This window comes from Parasteatoda tepidariorum, chromosome 4 (genome assembly GCF_982258835.1).
Source record: "Parasteatoda tepidariorum strain Cologne lab strain chromosome 4, Ptep-v5.0, whole genome shotgun sequence".
Lineage (NCBI taxonomy): Eukaryota > Metazoa > Arthropoda > Arachnida > Araneae > Theridiidae > Parasteatoda > Parasteatoda tepidariorum.
The window spans coordinates 36,385,740-36,404,979 of record NC_141758.1 but is presented as its reverse complement, the minus strand read 5'-3'; positions in this window follow the sequence as shown (position 1 = coordinate 36,404,979).

The following is a 19,240-nucleotide window of genomic DNA, read 5'->3' as shown; positions in this document are numbered from 1 at the left end:
AATGATGAGCTTCTTCAGGACGACACGCTACTGGAGCATACGCATTAAGGAGTACGTGCACGTAATACGGATTGAGCAGAATTTTTTCGTCAATTTTGCTTGCAACGAGATACCAGCAAAACTGAACAATTAAGCGATTGTGAAACCTAATAAGTTAATGATGAAATCTGTAAATACGATGAGAACATTTAAATAAGGCAAAACATTAATTTAAAACATTCAGGTGTGTTAAAATTAACTAGTTGTAGTACTATATCCACCAAATCTCACCCAAGAGTTTAGTCATGCTCTTCCTACCAAAACTCTATCAGTAATATATGGTTTTCAGAACAATATTTTTCAAAAAGCTTAAGAGATATGAATTATAGAATTCTGGGATTTTCCCGAATAACATTCCATTCCTCCATAGACTATTCTAGAATGTTCCTCACGTATTAAAGGTAAGAAACTTTTTTCCACCAAATACTGAATCGTAACTAGTTCTGATGACAAAACTTTGACAAAAGAAAGTATGTCTTTTTTTTGTTAGAAATTATGTTTTGTATAAATCCTAACATTTTCGGTGAAATATATATTTAATAAATATTTTTGCCTGGCAATACGAGAAGCCAGAGATATGTTACACTGTAGTATTAAAATAATAAATTGTCTCAATTTTTTCATTATATTTATTATAAAAATTACAAATAATGAATTTATTTCCTGGTTTGTTTTTCTATGCATGTTCCATTTAAATCTAATTTAAACTTTTTGAAACTAATAATAATATATTTTTGTTATTGATTCCAGAATTTTACTGTCAAAATTTGTCGACCATGTTTTCTACTTGAAACTCGTTACCGATTAATTTTTTCTACTTAATTTTATCAAAAGCATAAATAAATTAAATACAGAAAACAAATGAATGCAGTTAATTTTACACGTACTATTGATTACTCTACGCAATTACTTTTATTTAAAACAGTCGAAAGCAGTATTAAAACAAACGATTTTTTTATTTCACTGAACGATTCAAAATCCGATTCTAAATTATTAAATATAGATTTACTTTTTATTTTGATTTTACGGAATGGTTGTAGCTCTACCAAAAATTTGTCTCCACTGTGCTTTGCCTCTGTCTTTAATTAAGTAAATATTCTTGTGACTTGAGAGACGCTTTCAAATTTGAAAATATTTAAAAATTAATAAATGTTAATTATAAAAAAAAATGCTCCTTTTGAAGGACTTGAGTTAAGTATAAGACACAGTGGAGCGAATGTTAACTTTTTTGAAATAATTCTTCTTCGTCATTATTTTTTTTTCTCATTCAATTAAAATGCGGAAGCATTTTTAAATTAAAATCGAAAATCATTTTTTCATGAAGCAATTTTGAATGATAAAGAATCAGTTTTCCATCCGAATTAAAAAAAAATAGATTAAATTACTTTGGCAACTTTAGTTACACAAAGAACCTCGTATCGTAGAAAAAATTTTTGGATGAAATAATTGTGTTTCTTATTTTTTTTCTTCCTTCAATCGATTATTTAAAACATGCGGTTACTATGGCAGCAAAATTTATTCTGCTGTTTGGTTTCATCAGGATATTTCACAAAAATATTATTAATCAAAACAATACTGAGAATACTTTTGAAGATTGTATCTCAAAATCCAATCAAAGAAGTAAAGGAATATGAAGTTGAACTTTATAAAAATTTATTTTTTGTTATTCTATTCACCTAAGCTATATTTATTCTTTTGAATAAATGGAACTATTACCTATAGTGCATTTTTCACTAAATTTTATTATATTACGATGCTATAGTTTTTTATTTCCTTTATTTTGTAAAAGCAATCTTACATTTAAAATACTTAAGCTATGAAAATCTGTTAAATATTGTTTGTTAAATACAAATATTTAAAGCTCAAAGTAATTATGGAAACTTTGTATCTTTCGATTATGACTGAGAGTTAATGTTTAGTTATTTGTTATTTTTTACAGCTTAGTTGGATAAACTTTCGTTAACTATAGATGATCAGTGAGCAAAAAAATAAACGGTCCACCCTGAAAAACGTTTGATCTAATGATCAGATTTTCCCGTTCTGGAACTCAATTTAAGTGATTCGTGGGGGGGGGGTTAATTAAGGCAAACGATAATTTAAGTTAAGAAATCAGACACAAAAACTTTCTCGGAATAAATATACCTTTTTTCAACGGATTCGGATAATCCAGATTCCAATCATTTGGTCAGGAGAGCAATTAAAAGTTCGAACCACTTAATGTTAATTTTACTTCTTACGTATTTCACCTTATCTCGAGAACTTTTTAAGTGAATTGAAAAATTTTTGCTCACAATTATAAAGCTTGTTTATCCAAAGATAACTTCATGCAAAATATCACTTTTACTAAATATTTAATATTTTTGATTCTTTTATTTAATAACATTCGCAAATTTTTTTTTTAATTGCGATGTAAACAAATTTTTGCATCATTTTAAAAAATGTTAAGACTTGGGTTCAAACTTTGGATTGCTCTCCTGACCAAACTATTGGGACCATATTTCCCAGATTGTGGCTGTCCCCTATAATTATATAGTCAAAAATTCGAATCCTTTGAAAAAATGGAATGTTTATTCAGAGAAAGTGCATTTTCGTGTGTGATTTTGTATTTAAAATATCGTTAGCACTAATTTTTACCATATTTGAGGTCCCACTTTCGAATCATTAAGATTGTGTTTCAGTGCGTGAAGATCAGATCATTAGATTAAAAGTTATTCAGGGTGGTTCGTTTATTTTTCTGCACACTGTGCATGATGCTTCATAAACATCATTTCAAAATGCATATTTTTCGCATCCTTCACATATATATCAGGACAAAAAGTAACGCAAATTAGTGTTTGCATAGTGAACGAAACGATATTGAAGTCTGATAAATTCCAATTGAGTACTTGTAAGTCTAAAAGAAGTGAAATAATTATGCCTAATCATGAGATTTAATTCAGATTTAATTGGATTTCAAAACGATGACTTGCATGCATTTTGCATTCAGAAGGAAATCAACTTACGCATTTGTGTCAATTGACTTCTTCAAATACCACTATTTACCAACCATGTTGCAATTTGCAAGTATTCAATTAAGGATTGCTCAAAACATAAAATCGAATTTAATAACTTTTGATCTAATCAATTGATTGTTACGTACTAAGTTGCAGTTTTGATGGAACAGACTTAACTTAAATGTTCTAATGAATTTGTACAGATGACATATTAAAAACCAAGTAAGAAATCATATGCAAATACTTACTTTTTCTGAGCAAACATGCCTTTTTTCATTCTTACACTAAATACATATGGGGTAGCTGCTGTCTTAAAAGTATGATCCCAACAGTTTAGTTGGATTTCATTCGAAAGTTTGGGTTTCTTAGTGTTGATTTTAAAATGTTGATAATAGACAACAGATGTTGTTCCTAAAGTTGATAGTATCAACAGAATGATAACAAAGGTTATTTAGGGTGGAATTTTCAATTCTCAAGAAGTGTCGTTTAAAACTACAAAATTTTGTCAATTAAAATTATGAAGTTAGAATTTTTTACCATTATTAAAATGAATAATCATAAAAATTATGAAAGACTTGTAATAAATAATTATAAAAATTATGAAAGACTTGTAATAAATAATTATAAAAATTATGAAGGACTTGTAATAAATAATTATAAAAAACCATACCTAAATTTTTTTACACAGATCTTTTTTTTTTACATATCTTTAGATAACAGAAACTATCTTTTTCTTAAAAGAACTCGAAAATAAATCCTACTTTTGTACCTTGCTATTATATTGTTTCTATTATGGATAAAATTCCTATAGATTGTAAAAAATTATAAAATTTTGCAACAAAAATTTTTGCGAACATTTGTAATACGGTAAGTATTATGACAAATCGTAACATAACGAGTGTGAGGAAAATGGTAACCGACATTAATTTGTATTCAAATAGGAAACTATTCGACTTGATGCTTCTAACTTGGAAAAATGTCACAAATAATTTGTAAAACTTCAATAGGGGAGAGTGGGGTCAATTTTAACAGGGTATGATTGTAACAGAGCAGCAAAAATTTCGAGTGTCGGGTTCTAGATTTGGTTCCTAGGTGGCGCACAAGGTGTATTTAATAAATCTACTTGTACACCCCTGCTGGCAACCATTTTTATGTACTTTGATGCACTTTGGAAAGAGTTACATCACAAAAGATATTTTCACGCTATGTAAGTACTTTTTTTGGAATATTATATTGTAACAAAGTAATTTTGTTTAAGGAAATAAAAATTATTAACCGAATATGTAAGTGGACACCTTAATTAACATTTCAATAAAAAAAATTAGTTTTGTCAATTAACCAGCATTGTTTTTAACAAATGAAGCTGAAATGGTGTCTTGGGGACGATTGTAACAACAAGGGATGATTGTAACAGCTGAAAATAAATAATCTTATGTTTACAAACCATTACTTAACTCTTTAAGTACCACCAATAGTTTCCTATATCATTTATATTATGCTGCACGTGCATTATTTTATTTGTCACCTTTCACAGCATAAATTAAAATTTTTAACCCTTAAAGTTAAAAGTTTAACACTTTAGGTTTCTGCTCATTATTATTTTTACTCCTAAAATATCACTACTATTTTGATCAATAGAAAAATATATCACAACTATGATAATATGTATAATTAACTATGTTTTAGTTGAATTTATGAACTGTTACAATTGACCCCGTAAGTGGGGACAATTGTAACAAGTGCACGACTGTCAAAAATTGTTAATAACTAATATAATAACATTTGAAATAAGGTATTTATTTATTTTTCTAGTAGAGGATAGTCTACTTTACTCGTCTGTCAATTAATACTAATAATATATAAGATTTTTGTTAGTTAAAAATAGTTAACTGAAAAATGTTACAATTGACCCCAATCTCCCCTACTTTGAAACAGAAAAAATTTGCGCTTTGAAATTTTTAACAAAACTTCATTGAAAAATATCATTAAAAAAACTAATTGAAAAATTCATTTAAAAAAACAAAACAAATTTTGCAAACTGAATTACATAATAAGGATAATTACAGAGATATTATTTGCGGCGAAAACAATAAGATAAAGGATAGTATTATGTTCTTGTTTTAACACTAAGCGGTTTTAGCTTAAGAATATTCCGTACAGTTTTTTCAGATTACCATAAACTTCATGGAATAAAATTTCACAACCAATGAAACTCTCTTAATGAAATGTAAAAAAGATATTAAACCCGCGATAAAAGACAGAAAGGAAGTGTTTTTGGTGCAAAACTTCTTGTCGTAAAAGCAGCGGCCCTTATGTGATTTGTTTTATTACTCTCCGGTGGCGAACTTGATGGGTTAGTTTGGCATTTTATTATGACATTTGTAGCATCATTATAAATCAATGAATTTGTAACTAGAATCTTTACATGGATTTACTGAGAGATAGAGTTGTTTATAGCAGAATTAGATAGTAATATTCTTTGTTCGATGTTTAAAATGATTTTATTAAAGTAAAGAGTTAAGGAGCGTTTTAAGAAAATCGATTATTATTGTTTTTCACATCGAAAGTCGGTTCCTTATCATTAATTCGAACAACTTTTCCATGTTTCCTAATTTTAAGACGGTAAAAAAAGAGGAAAAATTTTATCCTCCATAGTAAATATTTTCCAAAATTATTATTAGTTAATGTGTACAGTCCGCAAAAAAAAAAAAGATATCACCCTGAATAACTTTCGTTCTAATGATCGGATTTTCACGAACTAAGCGTCAATCTTAATAGTTCCTGGGGGTGACCACAAATACACTAATTAATTAGTGCTAACTATTAATTAAGTTACGAAATCAGACACAAAAACGTACTTTCTCTGAATAAACATGCATTTTTTTTTTACATATTTGGATTTTTCATCTTCAAAATATAGGGGGTAGCCGCAATCTGGGAAATGTGGTCCCCATAGTTTGGTCAGGAGAGCGATTCAAAGTTCGGGCCCCTTAATGTTAATTTCGCTTTTTGTGTTTTCAGTCATATTTTAAAAACTAATAAAGCAATTCAAAAAAAAATTGCACACACTCATAAAACTCATTTACCCAGAGATAATTTCATGAAGAAAATAATTTTTAATAATTATTTATTATTTTTTATTATTTAATTAAAGTGAGGATGAAAAAAAGTTGAATTATAAGGTATGAATTTTTTTATACCATTTTAATCAACATATTTTTCAATTCAAAAATATAAAGTTTCAACTGTTTTTATTTATTAGAAGATGAGAAAAATTAAAATTAATTATTTAAAAAAAAATAATTTGGCGACAATGAAGAAATGATTAAGTGGGGCGATAAATATTAAAATGTGATAAACTTACGAGGAACTTAACTTAGCGCGCGTAGCAAGAATTTCATTCATATTTTTTTCGCTAATAATCGTTTGCAAATCTTTTTATTTTTATTTTTTTAAAACTATAAAATACGATGTTTCTTTTTTAATAGTCTAAAATTCTATTTGCAATTTAGTAAAGAAATTTGAATAAAACATCTCATTGAATAAAAAACATTTTATTCAACGAATGTCGAGTTTTATAAAAGCATGCTTCTGATAGAATATGATTATACACCAGATTGTGCTTATTTAATGTGATTATTTTTTAGTTTTTAGTTTTTTCTTCTCAATAACTGATACAATTTCAATAATATACATACGTATGAATTGATTTGGAATAAAATATTTATCAATTTCTTGAATATATTTTTTATAAATATTAATAAAAATACGTAGTAAACATATTTAAGCATACCTCACATCATCGCAAATTTCTCAACATTTTATATATCGTCTTAATGTTAGAAGTAATTTTTTAATCACCTGTCCAGAAGTGTTTCGCAGAACTATTTTACCAACTATTTAATTAAATTTTAACATTTTTAAAAATCTTATTCTTTACCCTACTACGTTTATTATTTCCTCATTAATATACTAATCAATTTTTTAGTACTTTAATTTAGGTTTTCTTTAAAGTGAAGTTCCTTTTACAATTATAGTCAAGTTTTTTTTAATCGAATTATTGTCTGCTAGCTAAAAATAAAACCTTGTTAAGAAATTAAAAACATTCCACTGTTTGCAATTATTTAATGCAAAACAGCTGATTATTTACTAAGCATACTATTTTTTTCGAAAAAGGAATGTAAATCATTGATAGTCTTTTTTTTGTTTTGTTTCTTGTGACTTCAACATAGATTATCTAAAATAGTATTGATGTTTTAGAAGTCACTACAAAGAGTCTAAAGATACCGAACATAAAAAGCTGTCGAATACGTAGCCAAAATTTTTAAGCGTCTTAAAATATCTCAGTATCTTAAATGTCGTCCTAACATCTTAGTTGTGAAATTAAATTTTTAATTATCTGACCACGCGTGATTCAATAATTATTTCATTATCTTTTACTCTTTCTTTATGATTACATGTAGATTTTTTTCCGGATAATATGCTAAACTATTTTGTTTAATTTTTTTCTTTAGCACGATTCCCAAGATATTATTGGAGTATAATTTGTTATCAGGAGAAATGCCTTATTTTGTTAAACAGGAAATAATAAAAATTGAAATTTGTAAGAAGATTCGGAAGCCGTGGCAATTTTAGAACCATCTGATTTTTTTTTAAAAAAATGCAATGAAAAATACGCAATTTCCGATCTTATTTTGATTAAAAATAAAAAAAAAACGTGGCAAGAAGGCTAACATACTTTTTTCAGAAATTGTGAAAACCAATTTTTCCTATATTTCGTCAAAATAGGATAAGAATGATATTGCTCCAAGGGACCTACTCAATAATTTCGCTATTTCCAGAATGAAATCTGTTTGATCGAAACATATTTCCATGAAAATTAAAACGAGAAAACAATTAATTTTATTATTTATCTAAGCTTATTCCATTTATTTAATGATAGCGATATCAAGGTTAAGGATATGCGATGAAAGCCCCGTTTACTATTATACTATAAATGCATTAAATCAGGTAGCTTGAATATTTTATTTTAAGCAAATTATTTAATAATTTTAAGCAAATAAGGGTGTAAAAATAAACTCGATCGAAATACTCCGAAAGTATACCCTAAAATATATGTAGAATAAACTTTGGAATCGATATATAAAAAATACCTTTTCAAACAACTTCGAGTAGGACGGAAACGCAAACTTTTTTTGAAATACACTGGTTATCATAAATTAAGGAAAAATCACAAAAATAGCGATAACTCTTTCAAAAGTAAGCCAAACCGTGCAAAATTTGCATATGTTGTCCACTAAGAGTAGCTGAGTAAAATTGCAATATGCAAATTAGTGGCGCTGCACTCGGCTTACGTCATCTGCCTGGAGCATAAAAGTCCAAGTTTGAGAGAAAGCACACAAATTTTACTGTGATTGCGACATTGAAAATCTGAGATAGCCAATTCGTAATAATGACCTCTAGGCATCATTTGCCTGAAGAACTACGATGGAGAGCCATCGGGAGACTAGAGGCAGGGCAGAGTCAATCAGAAGTGGCCAGATGGCTAAATGTGAGTCCATCTGTGGTTCATAGACTTTGGAGGCAATTTCAAACCACAGATTCGGCATCTAGGAGGTTCAGTCAAGGACGGCCAACTGTTACGACCAGTGCCGATGACCGATATTTGACATTAAGTGCACGCAGGAATAGAACCGTTACTCCGACACATCTTAGATCCTCTCTTGCTGCAGCCACCGGAAGGTTGGTGTCAACGTCAACTGTGCGCAGAAGGCTCCACGAAGGTGGTCTGTATGCGAGACGACCAGCCATTTGCGTGCCGCTCACATCACGCCATAGGAGAGACCGTTTGCAGTGGGCCCGACAACATGTCCACTGGACGTCAGATCAATGGAGGCCTGTTCTCTTTACGGATGAGTCCAGGTTTAGTCTAGAAAGTGACAGTAGACGTTATTTGATATGGAGAGAACCTGGGACCCGTTATCATCCATCAAACATCCGTGAAAGAGATGCATACGGAAGAGGCAGTGTCTGTGTTTGGGGAGGCATATCCTTAGGAGGGCGCACATACCTCCATGTCTTTCCAAGGGGAACCGTGAATGCTCAGGTTTATCGAGACAACATCCTTGATGCTTATGTGCGCCCATATGCCGGGGCAATTGGTGATTGCTTCCTGTTACAGGACGATAATGCAAGACCACACAGAGCTCGCATTGTTGATGATTATCTTCAACAGGAAACAATTACTCGCATGGAGTGGCCAGCTCGATCCCCGGACTTGAATCCTATCGAGCACGTTTGGGATGCTCTAGGGAGGCGTGTATCTGCCATCAATCCGCCCCCTCAGACCCTTGCCACGCTTGCAACTGCTTTACAAGAGCAATGGCTCTCACTTCCTATTGAACTGATAGACCGCATAATTGAAAGCATCACACATCGCTGTTTGTGCTGTATTGCTTCTAGAGGCAATCATATTCCATATTAAAGGTACTTTTTCTATTGCAAACCGATACTTCCAATTTGTTTATTTTATACATGTGCTAATTTCTATACTACTATTAATGTCTGATAATTTCTTTTTATGTTGTTTAATACCTCACTATGTGTTGTATATTGTGGGTAAGTTTCATAAAATTCCATGTGTAATTTCTTGAGTTATCGCGATTTTTGTGAATTTTCCTTAATTTATGATAACCAGTGTAGTTGTCCTTGAAACTATTTAATTTCGATTCCTGGTGCTAGGGGACATTCCATTTTCACATTCGACTTTTAAAATTTAAGGCTTGCAGCAAAAAAAGAAAAAATTTTTTTTTTACTGCATTGATTTTTTTACAAAGTAGTGAATTATTATTTTTTTCAATCAAAGAACCTGTGCCTATAGCTTATGTAAAACTTATTTTAATATCGAGTGAAATAATTTAATATGTTGTGTAACTAAATAGATAATCCTAAGAAACTGAATCGAAAACATAAAAACTTCATTGATTTAAAACAGCGATTCTCAACCTGTGGGGCGCGCCCCCCTAGGGGGGCGCGAGCATACTAGAGGGGTGGCGCGAGAATATTCAAGAGAAAATATTATTTAAAAAAATTGATTAACTGGATGAAGGGAAATCGCACATTCACACAGAAAACAAAATACATTTCGACATATTTAATAACTTACTAAAGTGAAACAACTTATTAAATCAAAACTTAAGGTGGGGAGCCAAGGGTGGCTTTGCTTTGAGGATTATTCCTAATTTTCTGATTAAGTCTGTGCGGCTGAATTTTTTTCTGTAATATCTTACACCTATCTCTAATATATACCATGTATACTTTTAATTGTAAAATAAAATTTCATTTATTTTATAGTACAATTTCAAAATTGTAGTTTCTGCGCCTAAGGTTTTCCTCAGGTTCCAAAGGTGAGCCAAATAAGGAAATCACTTTTTCACTTACTCAAATTATCTTCAGAAAAAGCATTTGGACTGGCAAGCGCTTTTTAAAAAGGCTTGCTGGTTGGAACAAGTTTCCCGACTATAAAAAAGATATTTGTTTTTAGAGTGTATAATTTGTTTATTGATTTTACATTAATAGTTCTTGTGTGAAGTCACTAGCGATTCTCTTGAGTTAACTCATTAGAATTAATCAAGAATTTCTGAGTAGATTTTTTCAAAGGATTAACTAACACGAGTTAAATAACCATAATAGAGTTAACTAACCTAACCCATAACTAGTATAAAAATACTCAAATTTACAAGAAAATACCAGAATCAACCACAAAAACACTCATAATCACCACAAAAATAAGAAAATACCTGAAAAATTACTTTAAAATGCAAACAATATAAAAAACTTGAAACAAAATGTCGCAAACTCTACTAAAGTGCAGAGAACATCAAAATATTATAAAAGTTCAAAAAATACCAAGTTCCACATTTGCTTAAAATGAAATAAATCAATTGGCATTCAATTCAATCATTCCTTTTTGAGAAATAATATGCTACGTAATGATTTATAATTAACTCTTTTATAGATTTCCCCTTGTTTCCGAAGGTGGCTCACGTGTCCCTAAGGTGGCACCGGTGTCGGGCCACCTTGGCGACTTAAAACTATTAATCTGATAGATTAATTTGAATTAAAGTAATGTGGTTAAAGAAAAAGAAATAAACTTTCGGAAAACATATCCTAACTCAAAGTTCTAAGAATTTAAACACATATAAATTACAATATCTTCTCACCCGGAAATCAGAACGACAACTGCAAAAACTTAGATCACTTCATACAATGGAGGCCATTCAATGAAATATCTTACATTTCAGCCTCGTGCACCTCAGATACAAGATTTACAATGCAGCAGGGACATCTTATGGTTCAAAATAAATTTAATTTTACTTTGGGGGGTGGGCTACGTTAGAAACACTGGCCACCTTTGGCTTACCCACCTTACTTAATCAAAACATACAAAAAATTTTTAAAAAATTAGTAATTTTTAATGACTTCCTTGGGCCTGTTTTGCAGAGCAAAGTTTTTTGAGGTGAGGCTTAATATTAGAAATAGTCACTCTCAGTTTTGTTTCTATATTTAGCCGTGATCTATATTTTGTCTTCAAAGAAGCCACAGCAGAAAATACAGTTTTACAAAGGTAGGATGTTGAAAATGGTAATAGAATGCGAAATGCCCTTGTTTTTAGTGCAGAAAAATCATCCTCCTACCCAAAATTCAAATAGTGATTTATTACTAAATTGTATTTTGGTTTTGCGACTTGTCGTGAAGTCTATGAATTTTTCTTCCTCATCAATTGAGAGTCCTTCGGGAGTCTTATGAAAGTGATTACTAACCCACTCGTAACTTGCAATAAGTTTGTCGTCAGCAGGAAAATATTTTTTAAAATTCCTTGCCATCATGGCTAAGTGATTTTCAATGGTTACAAAAAGAACTTTTACATGTTCTTCTTCAGCCTTATAAGTTTTAGTACAATTATCCACATTTGTAAGCATTGTTAAGTTTTTTTGCTTTAAATTTCTGCCCCACAATTCAAATTTTCTACAAAAAGCATTAACTATTTCACTCGTATCCAACATATGTGTATTTACTCCTTTGAGTTGAAGATTCAAGTTATTTAATTTCTCGAATATGACGATCAAGTAAGCTCAATTTCATCACAAATAAGCAATAGTGAAAATTCTCGGTTTCCGTTCTGTTATCTTCTTTTAGGAAAATGGCGATTTCTTCTCTCAATTCATAAACACGTTGCAAAAATTTCCCACGTGATAAACATCTTACCCAGCATTTAAATAGTAACTCTGAATGTACTGAACTCATGTCGTTACAAAGAGCGGAAAAGATTCTCGATCTTAGGGTTCTCATTTTTATATAATTTGCAACGGTTACAACCGTAGTTAACACAATATTTAAACCAGCATTTCTCTCGAAGCCAAAGCTTCTTTGTGGATCATGCAATGTGTCCAGACGCATTGTGGCGATTTTTGTTTTACAAGTGCATGTATACTTTCAAACCGTCTGGCTATTGAACGAGCACCATCGGTGCATATTCCGATGCAATTTTTGCATTCATGTTTGCCTCATTCATAACATCATTTAAAATAGTAAATAATGCTAGCACTGATGTTTTGAGTTCTATGGATTTTCAGAAAATTAGTTCTGCTACTGAAATATTATCACAAAATCAAACATAGGCAATTAAATGAGCATCTTTATTAATATCTGTTGCCTCATCAAACCGTATTGAAAATATTTTGTCACGCACCATCAAGAAAATCTGACATTACATTTTCAGCTGTATCACCAATTCGACAAGCAACAGTATCATTTGAAAGAGGTATGGACTGTAATTGTTTTGAAAAATTAACTCCAAACACAGTTTCTACAATCTCAATTGCTGCTGGCTTTTGTTTTACTTTTGTTTTGGCAGTTAGTTAAAAATAATTTAAGGACAGAATTCAAAATACTCAATATACATTATTGTTGTATACATTTTACTGTAAGTGGGGGGCGCGATGAAAATTATGATTGAAAACTGGGCCGCGAATACTGAAAGGTTGAGAAACGCTGATTTAAAAAATAATAGATGATAATAAAAATAGACATGTTTTGAGTGTCCAATAATAAAAGTCACAAGTTATTCAAGCTTGACAAGTTTTGTGAATGGGCGATTATATTTGAACTCTCGAAACATGTCGACTTTTACTTCCCTCTTCATATTTTTTGAGCCAGGTGAGCCTTTATCATCAATTATACCGTTTTACATTTGAGTCTTGATCATTATTTTTATAAGGATTTTACACTCGTTAAAGTAAACATAAGCATTTCTATATTTTAACAGGATTTATGTGGTTTTTAAAAACGCAATAGCATCAATATTGTAAAAGTTATAAGTACTTAAAAATTAAAATTTTGAGACCAGATATTTTGAGTTAATGAAATTAAATATTTTATCTTTTAAATTTTTGTGTCCCCATTTCAGTATCTTAAGGATCTTACGAGCTCTACTTAAAAAGAGAGTATCAGATATATATAAGAAAACAAAAATAATCATAGTAGCAGTATTTGGGGGTAATGTAGCTTATCGTAATTGAAGAATATGCTGTGCGACATTTTATGGTGAATTTGCGAACGTAAGTTTCAGAATGTATCGAAACATGAGGATGCTATTTGCAAATAATCTTTATCCAAAGAAAACCATGTAACCTAAATATTTTGCAGAATGAAGCGATTTTTTTAAACAATGAATCATACAATATGCAACATATTATTTCAATATCTTATTCTTAAATATAACATGTTTCAATGTTTTTAAAATGCCACTAAACATTCAGCAATTCCTTGAGTTCTAGAAAAAAGAAATATCGTAAATTATAGAAAACCTTGTGAATGTGTATTAGAATTACTATACAATCTACATTTTATTTTTCAAGCACTTTTTGTTTCTTCAAACCTTCTTGCCTAGAAGACTCGATTAAATCTGTAAAAATGATTATCCCTAAAATTTTGTATATAGCTATAATAAGTTATGTCAATTTGATTTTAGTAAGAAATCCTCGAATAAATATAGCAAAAACAACATATCTAAATAATATCAGATAAAAAGTTCATGTATTTAAATTCTGAAAACTTAAAAAATCATAAATAATTTATAAATCAATTCAAATTTTCTTTTGAAAAAAAATTTAAATTTTTTTTTTTTTGCTTTTTGGACAGAAATCAGCTTAAAAATTGTCTATTGCCTAGAAACTTCGAGATATTTTCTATTAACAATTAATTAAACCTCTCCCAGCAATTACATTATGAAATTAATGAACATTATTTCATTTTTTTTTACATTCAGAGTTCTTTTACTAGGTTGCCTAGCAACCTAGTAAAATTAAGCATTAAGTTTTTGAATTAGTCAATGGGTTATCTTAAAATATTCATTTGCGCTGGCGACTTTTTTTGGCGGTTTTCTGGACTATCGCCAAATATATAAACCTTTATTGCTACCCAATTTATGACCCAATTTTTTCAAAATTTTGCCTACCCCCCCTAATTCAAGTGTCTAGATTCCAAATATGTTAAAAAAAATGCATGTTTATTCAGAGAAAGTACGTTTTTGTGTCTGATTTCGTAACTTAATTAATAGTTAGCACTAATTAATTAGTATATTTGAGGTCACCCTCGGGAACCATTAAGATTGACTTTTAGTTCATGAAAATCCGATCATTAGAACGAAAGTTATTCAGGGTGATATCTTTTTTTTTTTGCGGACTGTACACAATAGATAATAAATTGTATTATGAAGTTGGGTTTTCGCTAAATGCAGGACGATCATTTAGGGTTCCATAGCCGAAAAAAAGTAGGCTTAAGAAATTAGGCTTAAGATAGTTCTAATTTAAGTGTACAGAGCAAAGGAACAATTTCACACTGTCGTTTTCCTTGCTTAAGCTATTCTAAAACAGCTAATCTTTTGCTTGACATAGCAAAAAAGCTGACAATTCACATACTTGATTTAAACTAAAAGATATTTTATAAAATATTTTATAATTAAAGTGGTTGGTAAACTGGCTTTTTTTTGCTATTCTAAGAAAAAATAATTGAAATTTTTATTTTCAGAACGACAACGAATGATTATCATAATTTTCCTATATAACGAGCAGTTACCAGTGAAAATCGTCGTATAAATGAAAAAGTCGCATAAAAGAGGTGTTGCGTAAGTGAGAGGTCACTGTATTTATTATTTTTTCTTACATAAAATTGCTTTTTATAACGTTACATAACTATGTGCAAATTTTATTGTATTGTATTTAATAGTTTCAGAAGTATGATGAAATACGCAAGGAGTAAAATTGACATTAAGGGGTCCACATTTTCGATCGCTCTCTCAAGACAATAATTTACAAATTGTGGCTACCTCCCTCCCTATTTTTCGAGTGCAAATCCTGACCCTTCGGAAAAAAAAATCATGTTTACTTTGAGAAAGCATGTTTTCTTGTGTCTGATTCGGCCCAAATGACATTTATTTTTAATCTCTGGAATAGTTGGTATTGCAACTTAGAATGTTAGATAGAATCCAATCATTAGATCAAAAGTTAATTAAGCATTCTACTTATTTTAAACTGTGCATTGTACATGCATTAAAACAAAATTTTTAAATGTACTTTTTTGACAAATTAAGTAACGTAGGATTTGTAAAGATTGAGAATCGATTCATAAGGATTCGAATCATAAGTTCATAATAAGAAACAAATACCTAAATTAGAAAAAATATAAAACGATTAAATGAAAAAAAAGAAATAAATATAGTGTAAGATTGGAAATAAGTAACTTATAGAATAATTTCTGAAAAGAAAATTCATCGAGAATAAAAACATGTTATTACTTAATATCGATATAATATCGCTTTCATACTTCTACATGCGTTTTCTAAATGTACATCATAGCAGTAGAAATATTACTATAAGTAAGAAACACCAAGAAAAAAATATAATTAGTTAATTAAATTTTCCTAAAAACAAAATTATTATCTTATTTAATGACTTTTAAAAAATAAAAATTAATATAATCCGTTATCTTTCTACACCACAACCTTGAATTGAGTGCAGAAAAAATCTATTTTCAGAAATTCCCTAACATATTAGCATCGAGTTTGAAAACCGTTTTATGGTTGCTTATGTTTTGAATTCATTAAAATTCATTATTATTTTTTTTTACATATTCTTTTCCAAAAATATATTTCAATGCGCAAAGGGAAAAATAACCTTGGCAATAGATTAAATCAATTAATAGCCAATAACTTCTATTGGCGAAAACAATGCTAACGTATAGCGTACACTCGTATTTCGCATAGCCCTGCAGCTGTACCGCCTAAGCACCTATCAAAAATTTCTATATTTAATAATTCATTTATGCATAAAAATGAAGATTCTTTTTTACTTTGTAGCTCCATAAATTAAAAAAATAAAACATTTTAATTAATTTGATTCGTTATTAAGCAATTGACGTTTTTTATAAATAATTGCTCGCCTACATCACAAATATGGACAATTGAAAATACCCCAATCAACATCTTCAACAAATAGTAATTTTTTTCGATCACCAAATATTTCCATCACAGAATCATTATTCTCTGAGTTCATTTTAACGTGATAATTTTCAAAATGTAAAATTAAATTTAATGCAATTCTAATACTTTCCCTGGTTTTTGACGCTTAGGCGAAAATAGCCCTTAGAATTAATGTGAAGTTCTTTGACAATATTTTCAACAAATATCAAACTCACATTTGACTTATTTGAAATAATATTATAACTACGAACTGGTTTATCGATTGTATCCTGGCACTAGAAGATAGAAATGTACTTAAATTGAAGTAGTTTAATAAATCCATGACAACGATTAAGCGATCAATTTTGCTCTCCATGTTTACAGCTGGAAGAGGCATAAACATATCAGCCATTTTAATATATATTCTATAGGGAAAGGACGGATAAAGTGGCCACCCTATGGTGAATTTTTACAACCAAGAGGAAGTTTCCGTACACGAAGTCTAAAAATCTTTGATGTATAGTTTTTATTAAACATATTTTTCCTACTTTTTTCATTATTATGTATTAGTTTAGGTGAAAATCATTAAAGAATGTTATAGTTAGTATTTCAATAATTTATGGTTTTAAAATACAGAATGAAACACCGGTGTCTATTTCTGAGTTAAAGGTAAAATCTTCCACTCACTACCTCAAAACAATCGTTTTTCAAATTTACAGTTATTTAGATTTAAGAGAAGCCGACCGGCCTGTGTAGGGAGCAGGAAACTGTCCTTGCATTAGAAAGGTTCTGGGTTCGAATCCCGGGCAAGGCATGGATGTTCTTTCCTTCTCTGTACTATCTGTCCTCACTGTGGGAAGGATGTTGGCCCACCTAATATGGTGCCCCTGAAAGAGAGGTCAACAAAATCGCCCTGTAAAAGCCTGAATTGACGGATGTTAACACAGGTGGGCATTGGAAAAAAAGATTTAAGAGAAACAGTTATTCATCCGAATCTTAATTATCTGAAGTTAATCCTCATTGGAATTTCTTTGATTTACAAAATCTATTGTTGATAAAATTTTGAAAATGAATAAAAAAAAAAAATTCGAACTTCCTCGAAAATTCATGAAAAATTTTTTCCAAAGCAAATTTCTCTTTAATTGCAAGTACAAAACTTTCCAAGTTAAATATTTTTTCTATTTTTTTAGTACATCTTTTTGCATTAAAAAGAAAAATCGAAAATAAAGGGACTTTACTGTCTTAAGCAGGTGCAGCAGAGACAATGGCGAAGCGGTTAAGACATTGAACTGCCAGTGTGCAGTATACTTGGTTCGATCTCCGGCAGTGGCTTGGTGTCCACCAAGTTTCAGATTGATGGGTACCACCTTGACTGGGAAGTAAAAATGGTCGGTGCGCAATGCCGCCTACATTTACCATTGATCACAAAACTGTGAAACGTTAAAGTCTATGGCCCTCGATGGTCAGTTGCGTGAATGCTTTACCTTCACTCTATTGTCCTACGCAAGCACTGCTCATACTCCTCAACCCCTAGTAAATAATAAAAAGCAAATTACAACCCTTCTCCTTTAAATTTGTTTGTAATATTTAAACGGCTTTAAATTAAATGTTTAGTTGACTTTTGCAGACAGTACAACAGTTTTCCCTATGTAAGCAGAAGTATTTTACCAAAAAAATAAAATTGCGCTCGCGGTGAAAGATCGCAACGACGAGTAGTATCTGCGACCGACGAAATGTGAGTAACGCGAATTGCGTGTGTGACGAATTATCTCTGAGACGAGTAGTGTCCACGATGAATTTTGCTGCTTTGAATTGTGTCCACAACGAGTTATTCCATGACAAATTGTGCGTGACGTATTGTAGAGTTTCACGGCCTTATTTCTCGGTGGCTATGATTGTAGCCACGGTGAATAGTGCGCGACGAATCGACGCAGAAACCTTTGCCACGTGTGTTACGTTTTGAAATAAGAATTGGATAGGTTTTGTATAATGGAGAGTTGGGTGAAAGCGCTTTTTTGTCTCCAATAACTTTTGACTTATACAATGGAACTCGAGTTTATGCTTGGAGATATGTTGAAATTTTGTATTTTCTTTTAAGAATTTTTGTTTAATAAAATTTAGGAGTGGAAGAAATGGGGTACATTTCTTGCCGTACTCAACATTTGTGGTGATGTAAGAATGGATGCAATATTAAGAAAACGCGGAGCTACTAAAGCTTCCTTTACCAAAACGTTTAATACTTTATTTGAAGAATTAAATAAAGAGTTACCAGATGATAAAGTATTAAAAACTAAAAGTGCCACGTTAGAACGACTATATGGAATATTAAATGAATTCGACTCAAGAGTACTAGAAAAAAAGTTTGATACTGATGAAGAATTTGAAATAGAACATACAAGTACCGAAGAGTATAATGAAAAAATGGATCTCGCTCGTGTAGAAATTGCAGACCATTTCAATAAGAAAGTTGAACCTTCCTTGGCTTCCTTTAGTTCGTCGCCAAAGCTAAGCAGACGAAAATTAAAGTTACCCAAGATTGAATTGAAACAATTCGGAGGTAACGTTAAGGATTGACTTACATTCTGGAATCAGTTTAAGCGTATCCACGATGACCTAGAAATGGAAAAAGAAGATAAATTCCATTATTTATATCAAGCAACCGTAGTTGGTTCCAGAGCTAGAGAAATCG